The sequence below is a fragment of the Oryza glaberrima genome, chromosome 1, assembly GCF_000147395.1.
Source record: "Oryza glaberrima chromosome 1, OglaRS2, whole genome shotgun sequence".
NCBI classification, from domain to species: domain Eukaryota; kingdom Viridiplantae; phylum Streptophyta; class Magnoliopsida; order Poales; family Poaceae; genus Oryza; species Oryza glaberrima.
This window is the reverse complement of record NC_068326.1, coordinates 12,356,471-12,366,039: the sequence shown is the minus strand read 5'-3', so window position 1 is coordinate 12,366,039 and position 9,569 is coordinate 12,356,471. Positions and strand designations below refer to the sequence as shown.

The window sequence follows — 9,569 nt, the reverse complement described above, 5'->3', positions numbered from 1 at the left end:
TTAAACTTCCTACAAACGCTCTGAAGCTGTCACGTGGCGCTCTAATAAATTAGAGAAATCTTAGAAATTCTAAGAAAAAAGCAAAACATCTATCCCTTAATTTTTACTTAAATTGGTGGATCCAATATTATATACCGTTAGATGAAATCTATTATATACTAAAAGTCCATTAAACTTCCTACAAACGCTCTGAAGCCGTCACGTGGCGTTCTAATAAATTAGAGAAATCCTATAAATTCTAAGAAAAAAGCAAAACATCTACTCCTTAATTTTTACTTAAATTGGTGGGTCCAATATTATATACCATTAGATGAAGTTGATCCTAAAACAAACCAAATACTATGGGTCCTACCTCTCCTCATTTTCCTGCGCATGTAGGTACGTAAGCAGGTGTGTCTTCACATGGATGACCCGCGCGAGCCGCATCTTGCCGCCCTCAAGCGCATCTTGCGCTATGTCCATGGCATGATTGACCTCGGTGTCCACATTCAGCATTCCGCTACGGTCGACCTGATCGCCTACTCCGACGCTGACTGGGCAGGTTGTCCCGACACCAGAAAATCCACCTCGGGTTATGTTATTTTTCTCGGTGACAATCTTGTCTCATGGTCGTCAAAGCGCCAGCACACCGTGTCCCGCTCTAGTGCCGAGGCGGAATACCGGGCTGTGGCCAACGCAGTGGCTGAGACTACCTGGCCGCGACAGCTTCTTCATGAGCTCCATACCCCTCCGAGTCGTTCTACACTAGTCTACTGCAGCAATGTGAGTGTTGTTTATCTCTCCACTAACCCGGTGTAGCATCAGCGCACTAAACATGTGGAGATTAATCTACACTTTGTTCGTGATCGTGTCACCGCTGGTTCGGTTCGTGTGTTGCATGTTCCCACAACGTCCCAGTTTGCCAACATCTTTACCAAAGGTCTTCCCAGCACGATCTTCTCGGAGTTCCGGTCCAGTCTCGGAGTTCCGGTCCGCTGGTTCGGTCCGTGTGTCTGCTCCATCGACGTTGCGACTGCGGGGGGTGTTAGATTGTGATTGTGTTTATCTGTTTCCCTCCCTTCCTTATCCCCTCCAATATTGTTCTATAAATCGGTTGCGGTAGATATGAAAGGCTTGGGCCTATATGTACTCTGTCATATAGATAATGCAATCCATCGTGTTGAGCATATCACACTTTCAATTACTGTTCAATTAATTCCCGAGGTTTTGAGATGGTAAGCAGGCCGATCGAGTTCTAATTAAGTTACCAAAATTCACCTCATTCATCTTTTCCCCCTCTATTTCATGCGAGACTTCAATAGCATAATGCAGATGCAGAACTCTTGTCGTTATTTACATGGCAATAGCTTTTAGCTAAGGCCAAAAAAAAACAAAGAGTGACATAAGCCATATAATTTAGAATCTACAAAGTTCAGGAACCAGTGATGACAAAAAAACTCAGGAATGTTCCACGCAATTTCAAAAAACTATCTTTCTTCAGAATCCTCTGAGTTGATTGTTTCAGGGCTGCTATTTACACTTGAGTTCTCACAATACTTTTTTTTTCCTGTCTCAGGATGCTCTGATGAACCATTCCCACGCGTTCGCGGAGACGGTGGTGATCAACTGATCATGGTGTGCCCGGTGATTCTCGCGATCGCGCTCAACAAGGTTGACCTGAAGAAGGAGGAGCACGGGCGCCGCGCCGTCCCGGTCGCCATGCTCGTCGTGGCCGCCATCACCCTGACATCCGGGACCCTCCCCTTACTCGCTCTCCGCTTATCCAAGAGGTTCTCCAATAATGGCGCATCCAGGCTCCCTGCCACGGTGACCACCTTGCTGACCCCTTCCTCCTGCGCGTGCCTCGTCGTCCTCACTTGCTGGATCACGCACCTCATCCTTTCCGAGTGCTGGGCTTACACCTTCCCCGCCATTGGAGCCGTGTTCGTGCTCTGCATCGTGGCACGTTTCCGTCAGCTACTGGCTTGCACGCGGTGAGACCCAGCTAATCTCGTACCTGCCGACGAGCTACCTGTCAATACCGTAGCACCTGCTTCGTCACGGATCGCCATGGAATGCAAGCTGGACGAGTCACTGGAGTTGTTGTCCGGCGTCACGGCGCTGCTGTTCCTGGGGCTGGAAGGGCTGGCGCTCGAGGGACAGAACAACGGCGACCAGCGTCGTCTCGCCTCGCCCATGGTCATATGCTTCTTCGCTTGCTTGTTCGGCGTCTGCTTCATGCTCGTCGAGACGATCCCGCCTCCAGCACCGAGAGCAGGAACGACACGGGTGGCCGCGCCACCATCGTGAGAATTGAGAAATCTCACCAGGATATGCGACATGTCCATGGCTCTCCGCCATCGCCGCGGTCATGTCGTCGATCATGTTCGCGCTGTTAAAAAACGATAGGCAAACAAACGATAAAGAACAACAGATCAATCACAGAAGACACGAGATTTTAACGTGGAAGGACTCTCCCAAAATAGGAGAGAAAAAACCATGGGCGCCAGCTAGCAAAATATCTTCACTATATCTGGAGTGAGGTTACATCGCCGCTACGCTCCGGCCCAAGCCTCCCGGCGATGGGCCTCCGCTCCACAACGGCAAAAGCTGGCCTTTATTAAGTGCAAATAAATTTAGATCACAACTCAACAAACTCCACCTTGAGACAAATTCCTTCTTGTAGCATGAAACAATCCTTCACCCTGAACACAACAAAAACAAAAAACGCTTTCGGCGCCAAATAGCCTCTTGGGCTAAACTACTATACCAACTAAGCTTGAGCAAAGCTCAAACTTAGCAACAGGAACAGACTTATCTTGTATACCTTTAGCTTATCTTGCACGACTACATCGCGAACATAATGGTACTTGATATCAATGTGCTTTGTCCTCTCATTAAACATCTGATCTTTAGTGAGGCATATAGCACTTTAACTGTCACAAAACAAGTTAATGCAAGAATCAACTCCACAAAGCTCAGCAAACAATCCTTTTAGCCAAACTGATTCTTTACATGCTTCAACAATAGCAATGTATTCTGCTTCAGTGGTAGACTGGGCAACAACAGGCTGCAATGTTGCCTTCCAACTCACAGCACAACTACCAATGGTAAACACATAACCTGTGAGTGACCTTCTCTTATCCAAATCTGCAGCAAAATCTGAATCCACATCCAACAAGCCCCTTATCAGTCCTGCCGAACTTCGAGCAAGCATCAGCTGTGCCTCTGAGGTACCTGAAAATCCACTGAATAGCTTTCCAGTGTTCTTTACCAGGATTAGCCATGTATCTACTAACCAAATTCATAGCATGAGATAAATCTGGACGGGAGCAAACCATGGCATACATCAAAGAACCAACAGCACTAGAATATGGAACTCGAGACATGTATTCTACATTCTCATTAGTACTAGCAAATTGTAAAGCTGATAATTTAAAATGAGGTGTAATAGGAGTACTAGCAGGTTTTGCATCATGCATGTTAAAACGCTGAAGAACCTTCTTAATGTAACTTTGCTGACTAAGAAATAACAAACCAGAATTTCTGTCTCTAGTGATTTCCATACCTAGAATTTTCTTAGCAGCACCAAGATCCTTCATATCAAACTCACTACTCAACTGTTTCTTCAATGTAGTGATTTGTTCCTTGCTCATGGCAGCAATCAGCATATCATCAACATATAACAGCAAGTATATAGGTGATCCATTAACAAATTTAATATACACACAGCTATCAAATTCAGACATCTTAAAGCCATGCGACAACATAAATGAATCAAACCTTTTATACCATTGATGAGGAGACTGTTTCAAACCATACAAGGATCTTTTCAACTTGCAAACATAATCCTCCTTACCAGGTACTATGAACCCTTCTGGCTGGTCCATGTATATCTCCTCCTCAGGCTCTCCATGTAAAAATGTTGTCTTCACATCTAACTGCTCAAGCTCAATATCATGCATAGCAACAATAATGAAGAATGTGTGAATTGAACTATGCTTTACAACTGGAGAGTACACATTATTATAATCAACACCAGCAATTTGACTAAAACCTTTTGCTACTAACATTGCCTTAAACCTTGGAGGCTCACTGGGAGATAAACCCTCCTTTCTCTTGAAGATCCATTTACAATGGACATGCTTCTTCTATTTTGGCAAGTGCACAAGCTCCCATATGCCATTCTTCTCAAGAGACTGCATCTCCTCCTGCATAGATGAGATAGCTGAGATCCACTTCTCACAATCTCTAGAAACAACAGCTTCAGTGTATGTGGCTGCCTCTAGAGTATTCTCCACCTGTTCAGCACAACTAAAAGCATAATAAACCATATCACATTCCTCAATAAGGCGGACTGGAGCTCCACAACTCCTCTTTGTTCTGCAATGTGCAAAACAGGAGGTGAGTGCTAGACAGTATCATTAACATCATTACCAACAATTTCAGTTTCCTGATCATCCACGTGCTCCACCTGCACGCTGACATATTGCTGCTCCTCATCAGAATCACCTGGTATGACTAGTGTGGGCAAGCTGTCATTAAACATAACAGATTCATTGAAAACAACACTCCTGCTCATGAAGGTCTTATTAGTTTCAGGATTCCATAACTTATATCCTTTTACTCCTGAACCATAACCAAGAAACAGACACTTAATAGCTGTAGGCTCTAATTTTCTATTATCAACATGAGCATAAGCAGTGCATCCAAAAACTCTCAATTGTAAATAATCAGCAGGCATACCAGACCATACCTCAATGGGAGTTTTCTTATTAAGTGGGATAGAAGGCGACCTGTTGATCAAGTAGCAGGCGGTGTTAGCAGCCTCTGCCCAAAAACGCTTGTTCATGCGAGCGTTGGACAGCATACAACGAGCCTTGGAGATGATGGTTCTATTCATACGCTCAGCCACACCATTCTGCTGTGGAGTGTACGGGATGGTGTGATGCCTAACGATGCCTTCCTTCCTACAGTAATCATCAAAAGCATCCGAACAAAATTCACCACCATTATCAGTGTGAATTACTTTTACCTCCTTTTCAGTTTGTCTTTCTATCATGACTTTCCAATCTTTAAAAGCAGCAAATGTATCATCTTTATGTTTCAGGAAATAAGGCCACACTTTTCTAGAGTAATCATCAATAATGGTAAGCATATAACGAGCACCACCAAGAGAGGGCTTACGAGAAGGCCCCCACAAATCAGCATGTACATAATCAAGTATATCTTTGGTACGATGAACTGAGGTATTGAATTTTACCCTCTTATGCTTACCAAAAACACAGTGCTCACAGAACTTCATGTTACCCTGAGTGCAGCCATCCAGCAGGTTCCTCTTCATCAATTCTGCCATACCAAGTTCACTCATATGTCCAAGACGCATATGCCACAGGTTAGTCTTACTAGGTTCATCTTTAGAAACAGCAGCAGCGCTAACAGAACCATGTAATGTACTTCCTCTAAGGACATATAAGTTTGCAGAATTCATATCACCAATCATATAAACGAGAGAACCTTTTGATACCTTTACAACTCCACCTGAACCGGAGTATTTGTATCTTTCTGCATCAAGTGTGCTGAGAGAGATGAGATTTCTCACCATCCCTGGTATGTGTCTCACATCTTTCAGCGTGCGTGTCATGCCATCATGTGTCTTGATCTGTACGGAGCCAATGCCCACAATCTCACGTGGGTTATCATCTCCCATGCGCACAACATCTCCATTCTCCACAGACTTGTGAGAACTAAACCAATCTCTGTTAATGCAGATATGAAACGAACATGCAGTATCAAGAATCCATTCATCATGACTAGCAACACAACCAGCAAAAACGACAAGACAATCTCCTGAATCAGAGTTTTCAGCACTGGTAACAACAGAGGCCTTACCATCAGATTTCCTTTTCTCCTTATTCTACAGCTTCCAACATTCTTCAATGAAGTGATTTTTCTTTTTGCAATGCTTACACAACTTTTTACCTCTGGACTTAGAACGGCCTCTACTCTGGCTCTTGTCATGATCATTGTTGTCGTTGTAGGTTCTCTGCTCAGATCTGCCTCTAACCTGCAATGCTTCACTCTTAGAGGACGACGTATCAGACTGAACCATACCTTTTATCTTCTCCCTGTTTTGGAGCGCATCATAAACTTCCGCTAGGGTTAGTTCATCACGGCTTAAAAGTATGGTGTCACAAAAATTTGCATACGAACTAGGCAGTGAGCATAACAGTAAAAGACCTAAATCTTCATCATCAAACTGTACCTCTATTGACACTAGGTCGGCAACGATCTCCTTGAAGACCGATATGTGGTTCAACACAGAACCACTCTCCTGCAACTTGTGCAAAAACAACTTCATCTTCATATTCATCTTACTGGTTAGAACTTTAGACATGCAGATCGATTCCAGTTTGAGCCAAAGTTCTGCAGCAGTCTTTTCCTGCAACACTTCTTGCAAAATATCATTAGATAGATGAAGTTGGATCAGCGACAGAGCCTTACGATCTTTCCGCTTCTCCTCAGCGGTCCATTCAGTCGATTTCTTCTTCCCGAAGCTTTCCAGCGCCTCATCAAGATCCGAAGTTAGCACCAGAACAGCCCGCATCTTGACTTGCCACAGCGAGAATCTCGTCTTGTAGTCTAGCAGCGGTAGATCATACTTCATCGACACCATCGCGAAACCCTAATGTGGGAACAAGCTCTGATACCACTTGTTAGGAAACGATAGACAAATAAACGATAAAGTACAACAGATCAATCACAGAAGACACGAGATTTTAACGTGGAAAACCCTCACAAAACAGGAGAGAAAAAACCACGGGCGCCAGCCAGCAAAATATCTTCACTATATCTAGGGTGAGGTTACATCGCCGCTACGCTCCGGCCCAAGCCTCCCAGCGATGGGCCTCCGCTCCACTACGGCAGAAGCTGGCCTTTATTAAGTGCAAATGAATTTGGATCACAACTCAACACGTGCTCGTGAAACTGCGGGCGCTGCTGTCGTTGTTGTCTCCGCTCTTCCTCATATTGCCGGTGCACGCATTCGATGTCGCCGTTGTCCGCCGCAGCAGCGGAGGAGGAGAGGGTGCAGAGCCGGCGTCGTTGGAGCTGGCCAAGGTCACGTTCACCGGGTTCCTGGCCGTGTCGATACCAGCCATAAGCAGCGGTTCGGTCTGCAGCTTCACCGAGTGGTTCCTCATCTTGGCGGCGTCGGCCATTGTTTCAGGCTTCGCTTGGAGGCTCCTGACGCACGCCAAGATGGAGACGAGTGCCAGTTTCGCTTCCTTCTGTACCCATTTGTACATTGCCATCGCAACCGTGCCATTCACACTGATGGCTGGAAAGGCTCTGCTATGAATTCACTTTTTTTTTTTTGTACTGGGGGATAATTGGAGGGTCATTTTGAAAGTAGTCAAATTAACTTGATTAATAAAGTGCTACTCCATTAGCTGCGGTTAGTGTAAAAAATGCTACCCTTTCCTCCTGTCAAAAAAATAAAATATCATTTTTTTTTGTACTGGGAGATAATTTGGAGGGTCATTTTGAAAGTAGTCAAATTAACTTGATTAATAAAGTGCTACTCCATTAGCTGCCGTTAGTGTAAAAAATGCTACCCCTTCCTCCTGTCACAAAAATAAAATATCATTTTAGATGTTTCAGAATCAGTAAGACATAAGCGAAGTAAGTGTAGCTCAATTAGTTAGATTTCTTATGTTGGAACCAGCCGACTCGGCTTCAAATACTATATTTGACACGGGTGCTCGCATTTACGGCTAATTATTCTTTTAGTGGTAGACGATGTACGCGTCGACGGCGAGGCGTCTGTGGTGACTTTGTCAATCTCTAGAAATGCTGGTTCAGTCTTTCGAATATGCTCATAGAGGTAAGATGTGCGTTCATATGATTGTACGCATGTTGTTAAATAAAAAGGAATCGGTAAGATATAACTTCGTCAATCTCAAGAAATACCTATCCAGTTTTTCGACCTCGTCAATCTCAAGGACTTTGTCAATCTCTAGAAATACTGGTTCAGTCTTTCAAAGGTGCTCATAGGGGTAAGATGTGCGTTCAAATGGGTGATTGTACGCGTGTTGTTAAATAAAAAGGAATCGGTAAGATATAACTTCGTAAATCTCAAGAAATACCTGTCCAAGTTTTCGACCTCGTCAATCTCAAGAAATACCAATGTTGTTAAAAAAAAGGAATCAATAAGATATAACTTCGTTAATCTTAAGAAATGCCGATCCAATTTTTTGGATGTGCTCATAGGGGTAGGGTATGTGTGTGTTCATAGGGGTGACTGTACGCATGTTGTTACAAAAAATCAATAAGACAACTTTTCAGAACATGACATAAATCTAAAGCGTAAATTCCGTAAAACACTAGATATTATATTTTGAGATGCAAAAAACACAACAGTTTTATCATATGGCACATAGTCCTAGGTATTTTTGGATTTAAAGTTTTTAAGAAACACACCATTAACTGACTTAAATTAATGTTGTGCCGTAATAAAAATAATTATCTTAGATGGCTACAACATGTATACGATCAATTAAATGAACTGAAAAAAAAATCAGTTATAAGTTTATAATTTATATGCATAGTAGATCAAGTAAAAAATGGTTACCTTGTAATTTTGTGAAACAATAGAACCACAACACCTGTGAATATATGCAGCATGGTAAAACTCTAGTGGTTTTCTGTACCTTTGATCCAAAATATATAGGGATTTGTGAAATTCACTTCAAATTAAAAAAACATTCTTTAATAACTGCATTGAGTACTTTGGACAAATTTTGAAATATATTTTCATTTTTCTTTTGTTTTATCTTGACCTAAGCTCAGCTCACATTAATTCTTTAATTCGTAACTGCATTGTGTACACTTTTCATTTTTTTCTCCCCTTCTTCCATATACTTACGTAGTTATTAAACGGTGTAATTTTTACAAAACTTTCTATATAGTACCATATTGCACGTACATGTGTTTTTTTACCATCTCTTTCTAGTTTCTACATCTTTTAGAGCATAGCCAGCAGATACGCTAACCGCCCTCCATCCATCATTTGGCGTATAGAAGGGAAAAAAAACTACCTCCAACAGATGCGTTAACCGGCCCTCCAATAGTGGTGGATGCGTCAAACTAGAAAAGAGAAAAGGCAAAAATAGTGTAACTCTCTCCTCACGCTATTTCGCAACAGCCGCAGAGAAATATAGTATGTTCATTTTTGTGCTTTTATGTTCATTCAGCAGAGAAAATACCATAGGAATTGAGTATAAACTAGATTTATGTTGCTATATTGCTTGTTTTTATGTTCATTTTATTTATGTTGCTATGATTTTTCTTGCTAGGTGAAACCATGGACAGCTATGTTAATTTGTTGGGTTTCAAACATTGATGTAGAAACTTGGGATCCTAATAAAAACTTTTCCCAACTGGATAGTAGCCATAACACAGTCCTATGGTTGGTGAACAGCTAAGTGCTGAAGTTGGGGGGTCCTCTATACCCAACAATAAGAGATAAAAAAATTCAGCATTACGGAAGATCAAATGTTGGTGTCAGCTTGGCTCAATACAACTTTAGA

The 9,569-nt window shown here is 42.6% G+C and overlaps 1 pseudogene; it reads left to right on the top strand.

Moving 5' to 3' along the window:
• The first annotated feature begins 402 nt into the window (after nt 1-402).
• On the top strand, nt 403-7,338 carry LOC127770957 (uncharacterized; annotated as a pseudogene).
• The last annotated feature ends 2,231 nt before the right edge of the window (nt 7,339-9,569 follow it).